Below are 23,751 nucleotides of genomic sequence, written 5' to 3'. Positions count from 1 at the left end.
AAGTAGAAAGCAGGGTTGATCTGACCAGGATTCTGAAGCAGTTATAGCTGAAATAAAAATTACTAAATTAAACAAATTTTAAACCACAAATCGTTGATACACTGTGGCCAAAATTTGCATCTCTTCTGGGCTATAAGATATGTTAAAGTATCTCCTTTTCTTGGGGGTTTCTTTTTTGCTGGGATTTACAGCTCTGGCTAGAGATTCTGGCTTTCATTAGTATAATCAGATTTTTAATAAAGGAATATCTAGCAACCACTTCCATGAAGTGTTATTTTATTTATTTCTATTTTAAAATATGTCGACTGATGTGCTCTAGAGACATTTACAATAAAGTAGTGAAATTTTTAACACAAAAAATAAATACAAAGTAAGACTTTGTTTTGGAGACTAGAGTGTGAAAACTGTTTACCTTGAACTAAAAAAAGGACTCAGAATTGATTATAGTTTGTTTGACCTTCATCCACAAAGAGCATTGATTTGTTAGAACTTTGTGTGTGTCTCTGAACTGTTAAGTGAAGCTGTCACAGTTCCAGGCAACCGCACCTGTATTTCCCCCTTCATGGTCCGGCAAGGGCACACACTCGAGGTTCCAGGCTCCTCAGCCATCACCTCTCTTTGGACAGAGACACACTTCTTCTGACTGGGGTATTTCCAGGTTGCACAGTCCCCTGATTATACTGTGATATCCCCCAGCAAAAGACAGACTGCCTAAGTAGGCCTGCTTTTCTTCTGTCATCAGAGATGGCAGTGTAATTGCCAACTGTTTTAAGTTACTACATAGTTCTTTCTAACAAGCACTTTTATTCTTAAGATAAAAGCATTACAGAGAAAACATATTAAAAACAATAAAATAACCGACAAATATGCTAATAAAGTTAGCAGAGATCACCCTGTAAAGCCAACAAGGGTTCTGGTTGGTTATTCATCCCTCAGATTGCACTCAGGATTTTTTCCTGTGGTCACCAGTTCATAATAGCTTTCACTCAGAACCAATCCTCATTCTTATGGCGCCTCAAGAGGACAAAGTCCTTCCAACCCTTCCCTAAGTATTGGGGGCCCTGGATCAGAGGTCCTGTCCATTTATGGATCAGAAAGAAGGCCCTGAGTCAGTTTTAACTCAGACTATTTAACCAAAAATCCATTCTTTCTTTGTTGTTCAAACTGGATTCTCCAGGTATTCAGTATGTATGAGCCTCTCTCCAGGTGATGGCAACCTGAGTTAATTTGCCTAGCCTCTCGCCACTGTTCTTCATTCCACGAGGGCTGTGGACCCCCTCCTCCATAAAACTACATACAGTCCGTCAATAGTACATAAACATTTTCATTTTAATACATAAATTCCTAAAATATTTAAACTGTCTTACTTCCTGTACAGGTTTATTCCCTGGATGGCATTTGTGCCACTACCTTTCATAAATTCATATTTCAACTAAGCACATAATAAACATTCTATTAGCAAGCCAGTATACATCCTTCAAAAATCCATAGAGAGTCATTTTCAACCATTCTGTATAATTCCTCTCTTTAGAAGCTCTGGGGATGAGCTCTTACATGTCCCTTGTTACCGCAAAACCTTTGGGTGTAAGCTTCATATCTGGTCCTTTCATTCCCACATGGACTGAAGTAAGTGTGTGTGATGTCCCTTTGTTTCCCAAGGGGTCTCCTCCCTCAATGATGGATTGAAGTTCCTCACCCTCTGGAAATATTACAAGCAGCCGTTCTTTGGACCAACGGTAGAAATATTTTAGGGCTGCTTCCCTGTGAAGAAGCTCTCAGCCATGCACAGCTTTTAACAGCAGAGGTGTTTGCCATAGCCAAACTCCTTTCTCTGCCCCACTTCCCTGAGATCAGGTAGGGGAGACCCTGAAGGCCTAATACCTCAGCTTCTATTGGGGGAGGTGGAGGAATATTAATCCCCCACCCCACTGGGGTGGCCTTTTGTTCCCCACACATTGAGTCAAGCTGAGAAGACTTCCTTCTCCCACTAGATTCAGGGTCTTCTACATTTTCACAGATCATTAAGCCATCAGGGTATGTCTACACTGCAATTAAAAATCATGGCTGGCCCATGCTAGCTGACTCGGGCTCACGAGGCTTGGGCTAAAGGGCTGTTTAATTATGGTGTAGATGCTTGGGCTCAGGCTGGAACCCAGGGTCTAGGACCTGCAAGGTGGAGAGAATTTCCCTTCAAGTCAGTAGGTCTTGACCCTCTCCTGAAGAGGGAGGTGGTGTCACCCCTTCTCTCCGCAGGTATTTGTCTGCATAGACTGGGGATGTAACTCAATTGCTCCTGGACACTGATGGGGAGATCTACCCCTCCCCTCCTTGTCTCATTTGCATTTTGGCTAAAACAGTCTCTTGACCGTCTGGAAGTAACCGAGGAGGCCTGATTCACCCGTTCTACTTTCAAAGCCATAATATCATTTCCCAAATGCAAAGAATATGAAATATGTGACAATACACCTACAACCAGTACCCCTGTACCTTCATAAGAATAGAAGAACAGCCATACCGGGTCAGATCAATGGTCCATCTAGCCCAATATCCTGTCTATCAACAGTAGCCAATGCAAGATGCTTCAGAGGAAGTGAACAAGAACAAGGCAGTTTATTGAGTGATCTGTTCAAGTTGTCCAGTCCCAGCTTCTAGCAGTCAGAGGCTTAAACACCGACTACATGGGGTTGCATGCCTGACCATCATGGCTAATAGTCACTGATGAAGCTTTGCTGCATGAAATTATCTAATTCTTTTTAAAATTTAGTTATTCTTTTGGCCTTCACAACATCCCCTGGCAATGAGTTCCACAGGTTGACTGTGTGTTGTGTGAAGAAGTAGTTTCCTTATGCTTGTTTTAAACCTGCTGCCTATTAATTTCATTGGGTAACCACAGTTCATGTGTTATGCGAAGGATAAATAACACTTCCTTATTCTCTTTCTCCACACCATGCATGATTTTATAGACCTCTATCATTTATCCCCAGTTGTCTCTTTTCCAAGTTTAATAGTCCCAGTCTTTTTAATCTCTCTTCATATGGAAGCTGCTCCATACCCCTAATCATTTTTGTTGCTCTTTTCTGTACTTTTTCCAACTCTAATACGTATTCTTTTGAAATGAGGTGACCAGCACTGCATGCAGTATTCAAGGTGGGGGTACCATGGATTTATATTGTGGCATTATGATAGATGGATAGATAAGACAGAATCTATCTATCTATCTAATCTCACATCCATGGAGCATTTAGTGGGGTTTCACTACATGGGGCTTAACTATAGTCTTAGCAGTCCTAGTATCCCTCCATCCAGTGAATGTCTCCCCATTAATTACCACCTTCCTCTCCCGCTGGTGATCTGATGGATCTGCAACCAGGCAGACATAGCATGACATGTAGGCGATGGACTGGGGTGTGAATGGTTCAGCATGAACATCATATGCAGTCGGCAGACTGGCTGGGTGACTCCCTCCCTATAGAGATTCAGTCATATAGTTAACTCTGGGAGATTGGGAAGCAGCTGGTTTTTGCGTGCGTGACATGGACAATCCTGGATAAAGCGACACCAATGGCTACTTTCCTCCACCTGTCCAAGGGCTCCTCAGAGGTGGTTTCTCTCCCCCCTGGGTTTGGTTCTTGTCTTAGTCCCCATTCCTGTCCTCTGATCCCATTTCATCCCTATTATATTTTCTATCAAACTCAAGACAACGATCCACATACTGGTCTGCCAAATTCCCAGCTATATACAATCTCTAGGACTTTTGTCTGTTAGCCATGATTTCAGGATGAGATGGCAAAGTTTATAGAACTGTTCTATTAATTTGTAGGCCTCATCAATCACTAATTTACATAAGCACTAATCTGAGTTGAAAGCTCAGTGTTAGTCATGTCCCATTTTTTTAAACTCCCCCAAACCTTCTTCTATATGCTTCAGGGTCAGTTTAAGCTTTTGCGACAAAGCTTGTTTATATCGTTCACAATCTTTATATTGTTACAATCTCCCTGTTCATAAGGGTGAAAATGTCCAAAGTCTTTGTCCCAAATAGTAGTGCAGCTAAATACTGTTCCATGTCCTTCTGCCCAAACCAATTCAATTCACACCCCATTTTAAAAGAATTTAGAAACTTATCCATGTCATTCCCTTCCCTAATGTGAGGAAATATTTTGGAGTCTCTGCCACCCACCCGGAGACTGGCTCAATTTACTGGACCACATCTGCAGTCTTGCAGTCTCTCCATCTAGAGCTGATTATGCCACTCCTTGCCTTTCTCCTTCTCCTTGTGCTAGCGTTCCTTCTCCTCTTTCTTGTACTGACACTGCTGCTTCCAGTTTGCAAGCTGCTGGATTTCCAGATGCACTTGATCCCTCTCCAGCTGCAGCTTCTCCTGTTCAAGCTGTTGAGCTGTCCACATCTCCTGTTGCAGTGTTGTACATGGTCTGGATGGAACATGGCCTCTTCCCTGTTTTTCTCCAAGGGTTGGTTCCAAGATTTTCCTCGCCCACTGGAGCCTCTGTCAGTGGGCTGGAAGTGCCCTGAGTACCAGGACCATTAGTCCTCTTCTGGTCATAACAGCAAATATACTACCTGTGTTTTTGTCCGAACCTCAGTATTGAGCTGCCTTTCTCTGCATAGCTCCATCAGCCATTTTTTCTTCAGATTTTCATAATTCATCTTCTTCTGTCTCTCTTTTTTGCGATTCCTTTCCTGAAAAGACTATAGAAACTCTTCTCTGTGCTTTTTCTTTCTATCATATTTGCTTTCACAGCTATTGGCGCTTATGCAATCCACACTGTTACAGTTCCCACATATGCTGCTACCATATATGTCACAGTCAAGGTAACTGCACCTGAGGCCCCCCTTTATGTTCCAGCAACGGCACCTACTCTAGGCTTCTGGCTCCCCAGCTATTGCCTCTGATGGGTAGTGGTAGTGTAATGCCGACATACTTCAGTCTTTGGTGGGTGGAATTGAACCTGGGACCTCTAAAGCTTAGTCTATGAGCCTCTGCTGCATGAACTGAAAGACATATGCCTCTTAGCCAAGGCTGTAGTATATTTATCACTCTCTAGATGGTATAGGTGCCACTAGAGGGGGACAGAGTGCCACAACAAGCAGGCATAGATTACAGTAGCTCTCTGGAGGTGTTACAGCATGAGTGCATTTGCCTAATCACCTCCCACTGTTCCTAGTTCCAGGAGGGCTGTAGTCCCCTTCCCCCATGGAACCACACATAGTCCCTCAATGGTACATGGACATCTGCATTTTTAATATAATGAATTCCTAAAATACTTGAACTTAATTCAATAAGATTTAATTATACTCAATAATAATCCAACAGAGGCTTTGTATGAAAGTTTCTTATTTTATCTGGGAAATCAGACTCATTTGAGCTTGCAAATAATATACTTTTTGAGGTTGCTGATCATGTTCTATTTCAAGTTTGAATCATTGGGATGGGTGACTTGGGGCAAGTCACACAGTATTTTTTTTTACAGCCGGTAGTCCTACTTCCTGTTCTAACATACCAACCAACCTAGATAAACCAACATCTTGCCCATAAGCAAATGGATTTTTTGAAGATGTATTTCTTTTGAAAACCAAGGCCAACAAACCTCGACCAGTGGATTGCAACATAAAAAAATTGCTAGTCCACTGTGAACTGAATTTTGTTCACAAAGTTCTACTTTTATCACCATTTACTTTCCCCAGAAAACTAGTGTGAACCAATCCGGCAGGTTCTTAGGATGAAACTTCATCTTTATGCTCAATGAAAGATTTCTTCTTATCTTAGAGTCATGAACACCAGTTTGTGTGCTATTTCATTTGATCTAAAATTGTGTAATATCATGTCTGTTTTGATGAATCAAGTAGAAAACATAAATATATCATGATGGAGTAGATGCCTCAGAGGATTAATAATGGAATATAAGGACTTTTACCTTTAGGTCACTAATCTGGCCCAGACCTGTAATGATTACTATTTGGCTGTCTGTATGAGAGAAATTGGTGGCCTTTTTGAAGTTCCTAGTAGGTGTCCAAATCACTAAACCACCACCAGATGTGGCATTAATTAGCATCATAATTGCTAATCGCACCAGCAGAGCCGAGAATCAAATGGTCATGGAACCATAACTATGTTCTCACTACCTGAAATGGTACCTCCAAAATGGGGATGAAACATCTTCACTGGGAGGCATGAGGAAGCTTGCCTATGGCTGGCTCTGTCTGTACTGTGGATAAAATTACTTCATTACTTGCAAAAAAGTGTGGTGGCAAGTGTTCGTGGGTAAGTTTGGGTTTGGTGTTTTTTCATTAAGGGTCTAGCTAACAGAAACCCAGTTTAGCTTTACATGCTCAGACAACAATATACATACAAGCAGTGTTTCCACTTCAATACACTTTTGTTGCCAACTTAAAACATACAGTGATCATGCTAAACACAGTGATCATGCTAAACACAAGGACTGAATGTTCCCTCTACATTCTCCTCTGAGTTGAACAAACTTAAAATGCCTTTTAACTTAGCTAAAAAGAGTTACAGTACCTATGGCAGATGCTATCACTTGTTCATGTCTAATTTTAGCCCACAACTCTACCACACAGTTGAAGAAAAGGGCACAGAATCTGATATTGTCACTGAGTTGAGGGGTGGGAGGAGACAAATAGAGAGAGAGTACTGCCTCTGGCTCAATTACTAAGCCGATAGAGGATAACTCACATTTAGTTTCTATGAAACATTTGTGACATCATCTGAAAATATCTGATTACTAGCTAGCTAACTAGCGAGCTATATACAGCTATATCTTGGCTGCTGCAGCTGATCCATCTGTAGAACACACTACATGCCAATTCTTGAATTATTGTGGGCTGAGAGGGGGATCCATTAGTTAAAGATGACACAACACATATTCTCACTGCTCTCCTTTTATCTCTTTGCCTCATAATTTAACCGGATATTTTTCCTTGCTTCTTCAGTCTTTGGCAATGGTTCTGGATGCCAATGAAGCAGAACTTAGTCCAACACCAGGTAGTCATTTTGGAATAATTTCTTTGCAAGCTGAACACCTGGCCCACATATCTGGGATACTTTCTAGCTTAGGCTGTTCAGTTACCTGTGGGAATTGTGATGACATTTGCAGATAGCCAAGCAAGAAATATTTCTGGTCTTTTTCTATGTCTTGTATTATCAACAAAATAATATAGTTAATACTCCCAAACTTTTGGATTCTGCTAGTTCTAATTTAAACAACCCCTAAGAATCTACTAGACAAGGATCTGAATATGAATCTTTAGATATGAATCATAGTAGGAGATTTTCACATCAGGTATTTGATTTCATCTCTGAACTCCGAAGTTTCTGTGGTGTGAGTGGCAGCAGGAAATGGCTTTCCAACCCTTCCTAGCTGATGGAATAAAATCTGTCAGGTTATTAAATTACCACATTACTATTTTTAGTTTCTATTTCCAAATCTTTTTTATTCTTTCTTCTTCTGTTATCTGACATGTCATTGTTAATCAAATCTCAAAAATATTTCTATTTTGGAAACAAAGCAGGAATGACTGGCACTTTATTACCCTTTACCCTGAAATATTCTCTCTACTAAACTGTTTTATTTGTTCAGCAAAGTTAGGGACTATTTGCATAATTTCTTACTATGTTTCATGTGTTTCAGAGTTCCAGAAGCATGTAAGAGGACAAAGAGACAAACAGTAGATAGGTATGCAGGGAGCTTTAGACATTAAAAGTTTAGAGGTAAGTTTAGAGATCTGAAATTTGTTTCTCTACTGTGAGATTTCTCATTAAATGAGCTCTTCAATTATGACAACTGTAGCTATATATCAATATGGAAGAAAATGTAACACAATGTTAACTGTAGTAGTAAATAGTACATTGAAAGGAAATGAATGAGCTGATATTTAAGTAAGTCAGCAGGGGATAGCAGTCATAATTAACCTTACTCAATGGCACCCAAACTTTACTCTATCAAGGGCTGCATTGGCAACTTGTCAGTAGCCTGAGGGTCACACCTAATTTGCATAAAAATGGAGTAGACTGTAGCCATCCTCAGCTTTAACACTGAGGTAGAATTCACAAAAACTGCAGGCCACAACAAGAAATGTTACAGCTTGATTTTAGTGGTATTGTATGGGGGGGACCCATAGCCTCAAGGGTCACACCCTCATATTAAAGACAAAAGATTCCGTAGTCCACATTTGGCCTTCCTCATCTATCAGGAATGTTACCATTAAGGTAGTCACATAGGTAAAGCTAAAAATGAAAATTCATCCATCAGTAGGGTTGCTAGGTGTCTGGTTTTTGACTGGACCACCCGGTCAAAAAGGGACCTTGGTGGCTCCGGTCAGCACTGCTGACAGTGCTGTTAAAAGTCTGGTCGGCGGCAGAGTGGGACAAAGGCAGACTCCCTACCTGGCTCTGCATGGCTCCCCGGAAGCAGCGACATGTCTCTTGACTCCTAGGCACAGAGGTGGCCAGGGGGGCTCCATGCGCTGCCCCCGCCCTGAGTGCTGGTTCTGCAGCTCCCATTAGCCGGGAACCATAGCCAATGGGAGCTGTGAGGGTGGTGCCTGCCGCTGGAGTCAATGCATACCATGCAGAGCCACCTGGCCGTGCCTCCACCTCGGAGCTGAGGGACATGTCTCTGCTTCCAGGGAGTTACCCAAGGTAAGCACTGCCCGGAGTCCGCACCTCGCACCCCAACTCCTTTCTGGAGCCTGCACCCCACACCATTCCCGCAACCCAACCCTCTGCCCCAGCTCAGAACCCCCTCCCACACTCCAAACCCCTTGGCCCTGGCCTGGATCCCCCTGCTGCACCCCAAAACCCTCATCCCTGCCCCACCCCAGAGCCCATACCCCTCCTGCATCCCAACCCTTGCCCCAGGTTGGAAGCACCTGGAGCCCCCTCCCGCACCTTGAACCCCTCATTTGTGGCCCCATCCCAGAGCCTGCACCCCCAACCAGAGCCCTCACCCCCTCCTGCACAACCCCCTACCCCAGACTGGTGAAAATGAGCAAGTGAGTGAAGGTGGGGGAGAGTGAGCAACAGATGGAGTGAGTTGGGAGCGGGGTAAGGGTGTTTGGTTTTGTGTGATTAGAAAATTGGCAACCTTACCTATCAATCCAGTATTACTGCACATCATATTAGAAAAAGTACAGTTATTTACAATCATGCAACTGGTTCTCCCTTATCAATTATGAAGACATATTTTTAGACAGATCAACACATCTTCATTATAAGATGTTCCTCCTCCCTCCAAAGAAAGAAATCATATGTACAAATCCAAAGTAAGGCATCCTATCCCATAAACCATTCCACCCAGCAAGATAAACTATGAAACAACTTTGGAAAATGAAGAATCACCTGAAACATGATTTCAAAATGGTGATATACAATGTATATAACAAAACTACCTGCTTGGTATTTGTTACCCATATCAGGTTTCACCATATTATTACCTGAATGAAAGGACAGAAAATATACTAGCTCAAAACTTTTTCAAAATGATTCCCATTGTACAGCCTTTAAGACTCTGTACCAGATAGAGCCAGTAGGAGCTTTTCCTAAAGTTTAGTTCTCTTCTCATCGACATCAATGCTGCCAGAAAAGAGACTGTGAAAAAAAATGCAGTTTTTAAAAATAACTAACTTTTTTTGTGATCTGAGATGAATGTTAAGAACTTTACAAAGGAGAGGCCTTCAAAAAGGAAGCCAATAGGGAGTAATGGGAACAGGATGCATCACCATTTTAAAAGGTAAATACATTTAAAAAAATAATAATAGTAATAAAAAACCTTCCTCCACTAAATCCTAGGCTTCTGGCAGACTTCTCCTCTTGATAGGATTACTTACCTGCTTATCATTAGTTAGTTCTGACCACTTAAAGACAAGACTTAACTGAAGCTTGATTCTAAATTTCTCAGCGCTATCTGTCTTTAGCTTCTCTTAGGAAAAGTAGTAACAAAATTGCAACCTAACGGAATGTTCCTTAAAGCAGTACCACCACACTAGAATCTAATCATCATCTAAGTATAAAGAAAATATCTTAAAAGTTCTTCTCTTCTTATGGAACTACTCTTTCAAGAAAAAGTATTTTGTAGAGAGAGAAATGTACTTATAGTAATAATGATAATTTTGAAATATTTTTAGTATTTTTTTTAAAAAAGGAAAATAACATTTTATAATTGCAATAAAGTATTGCAGTGCCTAAATTACACCGTAGTAATTCATGCCTACTGCACTCAACAGCACTCGGCCTTTGGCCTCTGCCTAACAATACACTAGAAAAGAATTATTACATTGTATTTCACATCCTGTCATGTTTTATTGCTTAATTAAAGCACAAAGCTCCTCAACATGACAAGCAATTGGACTATTACCATAATAGATTATAAACCAACCTAACATATTTTACCTTTACAACCTATTCTTCCTTTTTATACACACATTACATACTGTCTGAACAAAGCCAGAGCTGCTGCTTACTTCTTTTGTCTGTAAAGTGTGAAGTGTGCATAGCAGAAAAGTAAATAGGAACATGGATCCTCCCAGTTGGGGGTGAGGGCCCAGGTATGGATACATGAATCTTGGAGATGAGTTTGTGGTTGTAGAGTTGGTGTGGATGGAAGAGCTTTGACTTCCTCGACCATGGGATGCTGTTTAAGGAAGGAGGACTGCTGGGAAGAGATGGGATCCACCTGACCAAGCAGGGGAAGAGCATCTCCTTGCCAACCTAGTGAGAAGAGCTTGAAACTAGATTCAAAGGGATGACAGATACCCACAGATATGTATTAAAAATGGTGACCTAAAGAGAGTGATAGAAGTTGGGGGGCAAACAGAAAATTATATTAGAAGCAACAAGAGTGAGAACAATGGGGGAATCTGCTCAATATCTTAGTTGTGTATTCACAAATGCAACTGGGTAGTATGGAGAATAAACAGGAAGAACTGGAAGTATTAGCACACAAATTAAATTTCAACTTAATTGAGATCACTGAGACTTGTTAAGATAAATCTCATGATTGGAATATAGCAGGGCACAGCTTGTTCAGGAAGGACAGCCAGGAAAAAAAGGGAGGAGGGTTTGCATTATACATTAAGAATGTATGCAGTTGTTCTGAGGTCCAGAAGTAGGTTGGACGCAGATCAGCTGAAAGTCTCTGGATGAAGACAAAAGGGGGAAAAATCCAGGGGCAACTTTATGGTAGGCATCTACAATAGACCATCATATCAAGAGGAGGAGATAGATGAGGCATTTCTAGAACAAATAATAATAGAAGTATGCAAAACACAAGACCTGGTAGTAATGCGAGACTGACTACCCAGACATCTGTTGGAAAAGTAATAAAGCAAAACACAAAATGTCCAATGAGTTCTTGGAACGTGTTGGTGACAATTTCTTGTTTCAGAAGGTGGAAGTAGTAACAAGTGGGGCAACCATTTTAGACTTAACAGGGAGGATTGGGAGCAAATCTGAAGGCTGACAGCAATTTGGTTGAAAATCCTCCTGAAATGATAGATTTTATGATTCTAAGCAAAGGAAGGAGCAAGAGCAGCAGAATAAACTCAGATAACTGTAGGTAAGGTCCCATGGGAAGGAAATGGAAGGGAAAAAGGAATTCAGGAGAGCTGGCAGTTTCTCAAAGCAACAATATTAAAGGCACAACAGCAAACTATCCAGATGCAAAGGAGAGATAGGAAGAATAGTAAAAGGCCAATATGACTCCAAAAGGAGTTCTTTGATGACCTGAAAATCAAAAATGGATCCTACAAAAAGTGGAAACCTGGTCAGTTTGCTAAGGGCAAGTACAAAAGAATAGCACAAACATGTAGGGACAAAATCAGAAAAGCTAAGGCGCAAAATGAGTTACACCTAGCAAGGGACATAACAGGCAATAAATACATTAGGAGCAAGAGAGACATGAAAGAAACATGGAGATTTACTGCTTGGTGGGGAAGGAGAGCTAATAATGAATAATTTCAAAAAAGCTGAGATGTTCAATGTGTATTTTGCTTCACTCTTCTCTAAAAAAAAGTTAATGGAGACCAGATACTCAACACAATATTAACAAAAAAGGGAAGAAACACAAACCAGAATAAGGAAAGAACAGCTTAAAGAGTATTTAAATAAATTAGATCTATTCAAGTCAGCAAGGTCTGATGAAATTATCCTAGAATACTCAAGGAATTAGCTGAAGCAATCTCAGAATTGTTAGTGATTATCTTTGAGAATTTACAGAGGATCAGTGAGATTCCAGAGGTCTGGAGAAGGGAAAACATAGTATCTTTGACAAGAGGAACAAAGAAGACCTGGGGAATTATAGACCAATCAGCCTAACATCAATACCTGGAAAGATACCGGAACAAACTATTAAACAATCAGTTTCTAAGCATCCAGAGAATAACATGGTTATGAGGAATAGCCAGCATGGATTTGTCAAGAACAAATCATTTCAAATCAACCTGATTTCCTTCTTTGACAGAGGTATTGGCCTAATGGCTGGGGAGGAAGCAGTAGATGTAGATCTTGATTTTAGTAAGGCTTTTGACAAGAATCCCACACGTTATTCTCATAAGCAAATGTAGTCTACATGAAACTACTATAGGGTAGGAGCATATCTGGTTGAAAGACCACACTGAAAGGATAGTTATCAATGGTTTATCATCAAATGGGAGGACGTATCTAATAGAGTCCAATAGGAGTCTGTTCTATGTCTGTTACTCTATTCGATATTTTAATTAATGACTTGGCTAACAGAGTGGAGAGTATGCTTATAAAATCTGTGGATGACACCAAGCCGCCGGGGGGCAGGTGGTTGTGGTGTTGCAATCACTTTGGAAGACAGGATTAGAATTCAAAACAACCTTGACAAATTGGAGAATTTGTCTGAAATAAGCAAGATGAAATTCTGTAAAGACAAGTGCAAAGTATTACACGTAGGAAAGAAAAATCAAATGCACAACTACAAAATAGGGAATAACTGGCTAGACAGTAAGGCTGCTGAAAAGGATCTGGGAGCTACAATGGATCACAAATTTAATATGAGCCAGCAATGTGATGCAGCTCCAAAAAAGGCTATTATTCTAGCTTGTATTAACAGGAGTGTCATATGTAAGACATGGGAAGTAATTATCCCATTCCAGTTGGCACTGATGAGGCCTCTGCTGGAGTACTGTGTCCAGTTGTGGGCACCACACTTTACAAAAGATGTGGACAAATTGGAGAGAGTCCAGAGAGGAGCAGCAAAAATGATAAAAGGGGTAGAAAACTTCATCCATGAAGAAAGGTTAAAAGAAACAGGCATGTTTCATCTTGAAACATAGAAGACTGCGGGGGACCTGATAGTCTTCAAATAAGTTAAGAGCTGTTATAAAGAGGATAGTGATCAATCTTTCTCCATGTCCAATGACAGTAGGACAAGAAAGTAATCTGTAGCAAGGGACATTTAGGTTAGATATTACGAACAACTTTCTAAATATAAAAATAGGTAAGCACTGGAATACGCTTCAAAGGGAGGTTGTGTCACTTTTAAGAACAAGTTGGAAAAACATCTAACAGGGATGATCAGTCCAGGGGCCCGGACTAGATGATCTCTCAAGATCCGTTTCAGCCCTACATTTCTATGATTTTTATGATATATTAATAAGACATCCTTTTAAAAAATGGTCTTCATTTTGCACTATTTGCATCTGCAAATAATTATAGACACAAATGCTCACATTTAGATCTCTGCCCACCTGCAAATGCAGTATACGACTTAGGACTAAAAATTTAAGGGGGCCTTTATGAAAATTTCAGTGTCGCTGGTGCAGTTTTATATTCACATTTAACTAGAAGCACAAATACTATCAATTAGATGTCTAAGAATTCTGAGTAAGGATTTAATTTTATTGGAATAAGGAAGGTAGATATTCTATGCAAAACACAAACTAATTATTAAAACATATTTTGCATGAAGAATTTTTAATGCTTAATAAGAAGGCAATTCATTCTTTCTCTGTCTCTGATTTTTCATATTGATCCTGGTAATACTAAAGAAGCTGATTGATTATTACTGGCCAAACCATTTAGATTATTAGTAAAAATACACTGGCTGAAATCCTAGCCCCATTGAAGTCAATGACAAAATTCTTTTTGACTTCAGTGGAGCCAGGATTTCACCCACCTGGTATAATAAAAAAAAGTTCACTTAAAGGAGATGGACAGGCCTTAAGTTAAGTTATAGCATAATCTAACTAATTAATGAATTATTATTATTTCCCCAATGCCTAAAAACTGCTAGACAAACATATAGGAAGAAATGGGCCTTGCCTTTAGGCGATCACAGTCCAGACATTTACATAAGTGACTATGAGACTCTGAAATACTAAATTTCCCCAACAACTGAATGTCTCAAAAAGATACCTGTTAAAGGCATTACTAGACAAAAATATTTATTAATACAGAAACTGCATTCATAGTTCTTGATAGATGTACCATGGTAAACCTTCAGGTTCAGGAAACATCAAGGTGCAATTTAATGAGGTTCAACTGTACTATATATGCCTGCAAGGTGACTAGGATGTCCCTGCAATTGTAACTGCTGTACCTGTAAAATGACTCTGATGTGACTATGATATAACTGAAACAGCTGCAGTCTTTGATCATGTGTTGGCAGTGTACGTACAGATGCAGAGATGCAATAAGGGCAGATTTTATTAGCTTGAATGGTATTCTGTTATGTTAATGGTTCCAGTCTAGGCTCATAATGTTATGCTGATTGTACTTTATTATTGTAACTGTTCAGAATGAAATATCTGATATTAATGCTTTAATTGCTTATCATAAGCAAGGGAAGTAAAATTGTCCTTAACTGGGATGATACTCAATATTTTTTGAAAGTTGATGTTACAGCCAAAATACTGCTGTTGGATTAATATAAAACACATTTTAACTAGAGAAGAACATCTGAGTTTGAAGCAGGGTTAGCTGCCAAGATTATGAACATATGCTTAATTTCCCCACTAATAAATATTTCCACAGATATCGAGTCTAATGAAGCACATAGTGAGCTATTGCCATTTGATGATTATAAATACACAAACACTCAAGAAATGTGAGCACAGTTAGATCATTTCACATGATAAGGTGGTTTTATATTGTAATGTCCCAGGAGTCCTCTTAATATACTAATATCTTAAATAATTTGGTACAAAGAGTAACCAAATGCCCTCTATGGTCATCTGAGGTGCACATTTCCTGTTAATTACATCAAATAGTTTTAAAAATGCAAATTTATTTCCATCCATTCTGTCTTTGTATTCATAAAACATCATGCTCCTTACAACCCCCACTTAATTATTAGGAACCTTATGCAGCCCCCAGCCTGAAACCTGTACTACATCTAGCTAGGGGGAGATTAATGAATGATCAATGGATCCAAGCTCTAGGCGTGGGCCCACAGAAACACAAAGTTTTTATTCAATGATCAGTGCCCACCAAAAGGAATGTTAAGAGAGATCTGGATGCAGAAGGTAACATTGGCAAGGCAGGGAGCTTGGATTGCCATGAGTCCTTTGACTTGTTATGGGGAGCCCTTAGGCTTGCTGTGGAGGGAGGGATAGGGATGCCAACTTTCTAATTGCAGCAAACTGAACATCTTTGCCCCCCTTCCCCACCCCTTCTCTGAAGCCCCCGCTCCTGCTCACTCCATCCCCCCTCCCTCTGCCCCACCCTCACTCACTCGCTCATTTTCACTGTGCTGGGACAGGGGGTTGTGATGTAGGAGGGGGTGAAGGCTCCAGCTGGAGCTGCGGGCTCTAGGGTGGGGCCGGGGATGAGGGGTTTGGGGTCCAGAAAGGGACTCTGGGCTGGAGGGGTGGGGCAGAGGGGTTCAGAGTGTGGGAGGGGGCTCTGTCCATCTCCTGGGAAGCGGCCAGCATGTCTCTTTGGCTCCTAGGCAGAGGGGTGGCCAGGGAGCTCCAGGTGCTACCCCCACCCACAGGTACTGCCCCCTCGGCTCCCATTGGTCGTGGTTCCCGGCCAATAGCAGCTGCGGAGTCAGTGCAGCATGTGGAGTCCCTCGGCCGCCCTTCCCCCTAGGAGCCAGAGGGACATGCCGGCTGCTTTCCGGGAGCCGCACAGAGCTGGGCATGGAACCTGCCTGCCCTGCTGTGGCCAACCGGACTTTTAGCATCCCAGACAGGATCCCTTTTTGACCAGGTGTTTTGGTAGAAAACTGGATACCTGGCAATCTTAGGGAGGAGAGGTGTTTTATATTTGATTGGATCCAGTCGAGGCATAAACTTTTAGCTTCTTTTCCAATCACAGTGAAGTGTTGATGTAAGATCTTCAGATAATCTGCATACTTCTCAATTCAGGGTTTGCTTGTCAGATTTAAGATTCTTCTGATTTCAGAGTAATGCTTCACTTTTGTTGTCTCACCCAAGAAATCATCAGTACATTTCAATAAATATTTAGGTTCCACATCCCTCACCTCCTTCTATTTATATATGACTTCAGTCCTTTTGGTATGATGTCCATCTGTTTGCATTTGGAAAGGAAGATGATGTCTGTCTGTATCTGTATGAGTTTTTTTCATGAAGTTAATAGATTTCCACTCCATACAGCTAAATTCAGTGCCTTGCATAATGACAGGTTTCAGAGTAGCAGCCGTGTTAGTCTGTATCTGTAAAAAGAAAAGGAGTACTTGTGGCACCTTAGAGACTAACAAATTTATTTGAGCATAAGCTTTTGTGAGCTACAGCTCACTTCATCAGATGTATGCAATGGAAAATACAGTGGGGAGATTTTATATACACAGAGAACATGAAACAAGGGCCACCCAAGGGCTTATGCTCAAATAAATTTGTTAGTCTCCAAGGTGCCACAAGTACTCCTTTTCTTTTTGCGGATACAGACTAACACGGCTGCTACTCTGAAACCTTATATATGACTGTAACCATGCCTGGTACCCTTCACAGTGTTCAGCACCCTCAGGACTCCCAATAACTATCTCAGCATCCTATGGTGCCCAACTCCATTCCTGTAATCCTGAAACCAGACAGTTACTTCATCATTTGTCTCCCTTGGCAGGCCACAATACTTTGCTCCCTCTGAGTATCCAAGTTAGTACCTGCTCCCAACATTTGTTCAGATGCCCACTTCAAGCTTCAAATGAGCATATTTTATTGGCATTTGTACAAAAAGAAAAAGAAAATGATAAAGTAACACTGGTAAAAATATGAAACTAACATGTCCATATGAATACTATGGAAAGCCTAGCTACACTAGTAATTATAACTTTGACAAACAATATTGCAAGGTGTTTAACTTTGTCCAAGGACTCATGCCACAGAGCAGACCAAATTACATTAAACTCATTCCATGCAGAACTGCATTTTTAATTAAGATGTGTGGTCCTGGAGGTACACAGTGAGGGACGCATACTAACTACAATTCCCCTCTGAAATTCTCACTGATTTCCAAGGTAGCTTTGCAATAATATTGAAGATGAAAGTGATCCTCAGATATGAATAAGTCTTAACTTAGCATAGTTAACTGTTACATTCAGGATCTTGCAGTACAGTAATGATGCAGAACACTTTTAGGACCTCCACCAATTCTGCCCTTTATTCCTCTTTCCTTTCATCCTCCTTTACCCATTTCTTTTCTACTCTCCATCTTTCTTTGTCTGTGTGTTCTTCTCTTCACTTTGAATTTTGGTTCCATCTTTGAACTCCTCAAGCTGCAGAGCTGACTAGAATTTTTCTTGGGGAGAGGGTGGAGAACTTGAATTCTAATATACTCCTCTCAGCAATTTACGATTTCTCCATGCTGTGGTTCATTTTCTCCCCAACCAAACAATCTTGCACAGGAATCTTAGGCCTCTCCATGCCCTCCCCCTGTCTAGAGGAAAAGGGGAGGTTGCAGAAGTCGATGCCCCCCACCAGCACCTGCCCTACTCTTCCTATACCGAACCTCTCAATAATCCCCTGGACAAACATGGGAATAGTCATGGATCCTATGATGGCTCCCCAGTAGGCCAGCTGCTTCATGGGCCATCTCCATGAAGAATTTCTGGACAAATGCACCATGAAACTAATGATATACCTGCTATACATCAATGATACTTTTACCCTTTGTATAGATGACCTAGATTTCCACCACAACTTCTTGAGGGAGTTTAACAACCACCACCCATTCATCACACTCTCTGTAGAATTCTCCCACACCAACATCATGATCAAGTTCAAAAATGGAACTCTACAAAAACATATAAGAAACCCACACTAACCTTTACAGATCCAGTAACGACCCCAAACACACAAGAAATTAATTATCTACAGTGGCACTCAGATATGACAGAATATGCTCAGGATACGGACCTTAACACACTTAAACCACCAGGGAAGTAGATCACATCACAGAATGGGTCATCCAAATACCCCAAAAGAACCTGCTTCAATAGAGGGAAAAAAACCTCTATGACCACATACCCCTACTTGTTACCCATCACCCCACACTGGAACCCATATAAACCCACTGGAACCCATTAAAAACTACATCCTGTACTTGATGAGGATCACATCCTAAAATAATTTTTTTCTTGAACACCCTTCTCTGGCCTTCAGATGACCTCATCAAGCTCATCATCAGGAATAAGTTCCTCAAAACCCAGGACATAGCACACAGAGCAGCCCCAGCTCCTGCCATAACAAAAGATGCAGATCCTGCAGACATATCTCCACTGCTACAATGATCAATACCTCCCACAACACATCTTTCATCATCCAGCGGTCCTACACATGCCTATCCAACATGTGGTGTATCTCATCCAGAGCACTAACTGTCCCAATAGCAACTGTGGGTGAAACAAGACAAACACAATGCCCTCATATCCTCTTACACAGTAAAAATGAAAAAAAGACAAAAACACCATAACATAAAACAATTGCTCCATATCTGACCTCTCAATCCTCAGCATCAAAGGAAACCTGCACAACACCTTCAAAAGTTGAACCTGGGAACTTAAATTCCTCACTCTCCGAGACACCAAAAATCATGGACTGAATAGAGACACTGGATTTACAACAATCTGTGACCCTTATTTGTCCTATGACAGTAGAGGTGTTAACCGTCTACTTCACCTTGAACGGTCTCTTGCAGCATGTGTTAATTTCTTATCTTTTCCACCTTGAATTTAGCTGTGACACTAGGAGTACCTTTCCCAGACATGAAAAAGAGCTCTATGTAAGCTTGAACGCTTGCCTCTTTCACTTACAGAATTTGGTCCAATAAAAGATGTTACCTCACTCATCTTGTCTCTCTAATATCCTGGGACCAACACAACTACAACAACAATAAAATGGAAAAGCTTTGTAAATGGGCGTTTCTATTAAAATGATCATTAGTGAAGGAGTTAATGTCATTTAGGCTTCATCAAATTGAGATGAATATTATGCTTCACACTGTTCTAGAAATTTCAGCCTCTCTCTGTATAGATTCAGTAAGATAGCATTGCCTTTATTCACCATTTAGAAGGTTATCTTCATAATATCCACAGGGGTTACATTGTTTTTCTAAATATATTTTAAATTCCAAAGTATCTTAACCTGCCATGAGGGTCTTGTAAATACAACAGGCAGACCAGATCCAGCCCATGGGTTCTTGTGTTCAACATCTTAGAACTATCAAGTGTATATATACCCAGATTTCAGAGTAGGAGCTGTGTTAGTCTGTATCCGCAAAAAGAACAGGAGTACTTGTGGCACCTTAGAGACTAACAAATTTATTTGAGCATAAGCTTTCATGGGCTACAGAAGTGGGCCGTAGCCCACGAAAGCTTATGCTCAAATAAACGTGTTAGTCTCTAAGGTGCCATGAGTACTCCTGTTCTTATATACTCAGAGACCCTTCTATTTATAACTTGCTTGGTAGTTGAAGCCCGTGTCAAGAGTCTCCATTTGCAGCTGCAGTTAAGTAATCGCCTTGTCAATACACAGGTAGTCTTCAGTTTTTCTTTCACAGATGCATTCGTTTTTCATTTAAACACAAACAGTTGTATCTCTTCCTGATCCAGATATAGCACAATCTTAGGCAATTGACAATCACAGGTTTCCAGTTAATCTTTTTCAATTTGGAAAGTGTTTGAGGAAGTGTTACTGTTCTATGTTTGAAGCACTGCACACATAATCATTAAATATTCTTTTGGCTTCTTTAAAAATCGTAAAAATAATACCTTTGAGGCATGTCTAAACATTTTACAAGCCCTGTATGGACACATACCCATAACTAGAAACCAAAGGACCCCAGGTAAAAGTAAAAAATTACTGGACAATTTCTTACTTATGTACATTTGATCTTAGTACAAGGACTCACGATTTTCACTGAAATCACTAAGGAACAGATTTTATCTATGAAAGGAAAATTAAAAACAAGGAAAAAACAATAGCTCATCTTAAAATGGGCTGAAGTTATCCAGACAATTTAAATAAATAGACAAAAGCCAGTTTCCCAGACCAAACAGATTAAAAAAGTGAGTTGTTGCTTAAGCCATACCTAGAGTTTTATGTAGGCTTTTTGGGGGGGGATTCAGTTCTAGTTTTCCTCCTTGATTGCTTCCAGCACCTTCCACACTCCATTTGCAATTTCTCTCCTCTGCCAAATATCTCTGTGATATATCCCAGTTCTCCCTGGTCTTTCTGTATCCACCCTGCTCTCACTGGTACCTCTTTCTTTAAATGAACATCAGCTAAAGATGAGCATATTGGATTTTGTTCAGTGACTTCATCTTAACTGGCTTGCACTATAATATAGCCTTAAATTAAATGGCAATCTGTGATGGAGAATATAAATCCAACACTGGGATAGAAGGGGTTAAGGAGAAGTTCTGGGCCCAGGTGGCCCTGCCCCATTGCACCTGCAGAGCCTGTTCCAGCTGGAGGAGGAGTTTAAAAGAGAGATAGACAGCGCACAAAGAAGGAATAGCAGATAGGATAGGGGGATGGACCTCCCAAGAGCTCCTAAGTATGGGAACTGTGGAAATCCTTGCTGCAGGAAAGAGGTCTACACTTGGCAGCTACCCTAGGCCCCACAGCAGCAACTAGCTAGTCCTTAAGGATTAAAGAACCCTTCGTTCTATCTTTTCTTGGATTGTTTGTGAGACTGTAACAATGCCCTGGACTAGGAACATAAGTGGTAGAAAGCAGCCCAAGGTGGCAGTCTCAAAGCATTCCTGGGTGCTTAATATGATAGCCACTCCGAGGGCCCTGGGTCAGAAACCAGTAGAGGGAGAGCCCAAGGGGATATAGACAATGTAAGTCCTGAAGTAAAGTTGTGAGGTCCTCAAGGGCCTGGAATTGGGCATGCAAGTCCTTTTTGGGGGACATTGTACTTCTATGCTTTGTTGGACTCTGTTACCCCAGAAAGGGATGGATTTTAGTGGTGACCTGGCTGGAGGACCGAGTTTCTATCTACTAAAAAAGAGATTGCCAACACACGATAGTGACCAGCACTAGGAGATGCTAGAGATCGGGAACAGTTGTGACCTAGGGACTAACCATTAGGGGGTACTGCTGATGAGCCCAGCCCTGTCACACAAGTATAATTCAGAAACATAACCAAAAATTCCTTAAAATTTCAGTTCCTACAAATAAATGAGTGAGCGTACACCTAAATATCATAAAATCACTACATCAGACTGTTGGTGAAAAATTAAAAGAGGACCTTCTACAGACAGAACAGGCAGTTCATTCTTACAAACTGTACATTACTTTAATATTATTGTAGAATATGCAAACACTTCAGACAGTAATGCAAATTCCACAGTATTGAGAATATGTCTAAGTCTTGTTCCATTGACAAAAAGTTGCAGCTACTGAGTAAAAGTAATAAATAATATACGCACCATAAAAAGCTGAGCCTTAAAATATATTTAGATTTGTTTGAAAATGCAATTAATATATATTGTACATCAGGATTTCTGCAGGATCTTTTGAGCCAAAGACTTAGAGCACTAATAATTAGCTAAATATCTGAATGACAAAATCTGGCTTTGATTCCAAACAACTCCTGTTTAGGGAATGTTTGTCTGTTGCTAGGCAACGCAATTTGGGATCAATAAATGTTGCCAAATTATTTTTGCATATAATAATTGACTTGTAAGATTTTGCTGCTTGTAAATTGTGAAGTTTGTGGTTATTAACATTTAAATAGCTTTGTTAAAAATGCTGATTTTTATCATAAAAAGCAAAAGCTATATCTTAAAACTGAAGGGACGAACTGCCTCCCATGATAATAAATGTTCAGTAATTTGAAAAGTTTTTCTCTCTTGGGAAAACATACAACATAGTGAAATAACATTTTATGCTGTTCTGGTCACCTACCTTCTCTGATGAGTTGGCTGTGGAAAAACTGTATAGATGCAAAGCTCAATTAGTGTAATTTATGTATCCTTGAATGCCAATCATCACCGTTGAGAGGTGGGACTTTCAGGCTCTCTGTGCATTAATTAAGAGCTCATCTCAGCAGAGTAATCTTTCTACCTAAGGACCAAAAAGTAAGTTTTAATTAGATTCTAAAAGACAGCATGTCATATACAAAGTAAATGTAGTTCTTTAGCTAGTATGTAAAAAAGAACAGAAAGAGGACATTATTAACAACAATATAAAGGGCACCAATCCCTTGTTCACATTTAACTTCATAGATACGGAATTATTTTCAATGTACATATTGAATCCTGCCTAAAAGACTGCGTCCAACTCTTGTAACAGTATGTGGAGACAACTGAATTTTGACTAGGTTGTTTGGATGCCAACATTATTATTATTTGATCCCTGTCTAATTACTGATGCTGAGCTGATGTTGATCAAGTGCATCTACAGTACTGAAGTTAGACCATATTTCTTTCTGATGGCCAGCTTTTTGTTCCAGGCTACCTTCTGACTGAATATGCAATGGGCAAAACAATGCAAGCTCAGCAAAAGTGAGCGAATGGACTTGCACACTGCATCACTTTCATAGCCTGAGTGATGGAGTACGTATGCAGTTGTTGGCTGGCCCTTAAAATTTGGAGAGGTTAAAAAACTCACTGGGCTCACTGGTGTCAGCTGCTTGAGAGATGCCTCTCTCATGGAATGGCTTGTGTGAGGACTATCAAATATGCTGCTTAGGACTCACTTGGGAAATAGTATATAAATAATATATTACATCATTTATAAATGAAGGGAGGGAAAACAAATTTAAAAAGCTGGTCTGGAAAATAAACATGTCAGCTAATAGCTTGTGCATAAAAAAGGGGGGAAAATTAAGAGAAAAATAAGTTTACACTTGAGAGAACAAGAACAAACTAGTTTGTCAAAGACTGAAATAACGAATATAATGAAAGAGTAACAAAAAAACACAAACAAAGAAAACAAAAAGAAAGGCTGCTGCAGGAAGGTTTGGAAAGAACAAATAAAATGCCAAACTCCAAAATGAAATTTAGAACAGCAGAAAAACCCAGAAAAAAAGGATTTCAGTGTTCTGAAAGGTTACAGGCAGCTGCGAACAGAAGCTAAAATAAACTATGTATGCATTACATGACATAATTAATAATAATTATAAAGGAGGATCTTGCATAGAGAAATAGCACAATAGAAAGATGCGTCAGAATGTGGGAAAAGATTTACTAGCTGTCCTATAAAAAACGAATGTGAGTTCTGGTGTTCTTTGTTGCTGTTATATTTCACAGGCTTTTACAAAAGGAATATGTTTGGGAA

At 40.3% G+C, this 23,751-nt stretch overlaps 1 protein-coding gene across 1 annotated transcript in view; it reads right to left on the bottom strand.

Annotated features, from left to right (window-relative positions):
- TENM3 (teneurin transmembrane protein 3) overlaps positions 1–23,751 on the bottom strand; it is a 2,200,211-nt gene that overhangs the window by 929,027 nt on the left and 1,247,433 nt on the right. Inside the window, exon 8 of the mRNA XM_043546023.1 lies at positions 22,378–22,536. The gene's annotated coding sequence lies outside the window, so the exon portion shown is untranslated. The remainder of the gene's footprint in view (positions 1–22,377; positions 22,537–23,751) is intronic.

The sequence above is a fragment of the Chelonia mydas genome, chromosome 4 (genome assembly GCF_015237465.2).
Source record: "Chelonia mydas isolate rCheMyd1 chromosome 4, rCheMyd1.pri.v2, whole genome shotgun sequence".
Classification (NCBI taxonomy): Eukaryota; Metazoa; Chordata; order Testudines; family Cheloniidae; genus Chelonia; species Chelonia mydas.
The sequence above is the reverse complement of the archived record's forward strand: the minus strand, read 5'-3'. Positions and strand labels throughout refer to the sequence as shown.